This window comes from Glandiceps talaboti, chromosome 1 (assembly GCF_964340395.1).
Source record: "Glandiceps talaboti chromosome 1, keGlaTala1.1, whole genome shotgun sequence".
In the NCBI taxonomy this organism is placed as follows: Eukaryota; Metazoa; Hemichordata; class Enteropneusta; family Spengelidae; genus Glandiceps; species Glandiceps talaboti.
Genome location: NC_135549.1, coordinates 17,611,516 through 17,612,002, shown reverse-complemented (window position 1 = coordinate 17,612,002; position 487 = coordinate 17,611,516).

Here is a 487-nt window from a genome sequence, read left to right as displayed (position 1 = left end):
TATAGATATAGTATGCGTGAACCAACACTCGAAGTGCACTTCAGTTCACCCGTTCGTTTGTCATTGGTTGGGGGGTGTACCGCTCTCAATAACGAACAAAAGGTGTACCAGAGCAGAACCGGCATAAAAGTACCTGGTTGTACCACTGCCTACGAGAAAAATGTCAACTCTGAAAGCACAATTTTGCATATGACCAGTTTTGAATGAAGTTCTTATACCGGCAATACAAAGATCATATTACGTATGCTGGTAATGTGCCATGTCATGATTGTCGTTCGTTAACTTCTAAGCGCTCCTACTGTCAACGACGGTAAGATTAAATAAATGTGTTATTTTACAAAAAGTTACTGTATGGATTTTACTGCAATCTTGCAAACATGACAGACATCAGAAATAACACATGTTAGATTTTATTTTCAATTGTAGATTGTCATTTCAGTCTTTGTATTTTCGCACAAGCACAAAATCTTACAGATTTCATTATCTA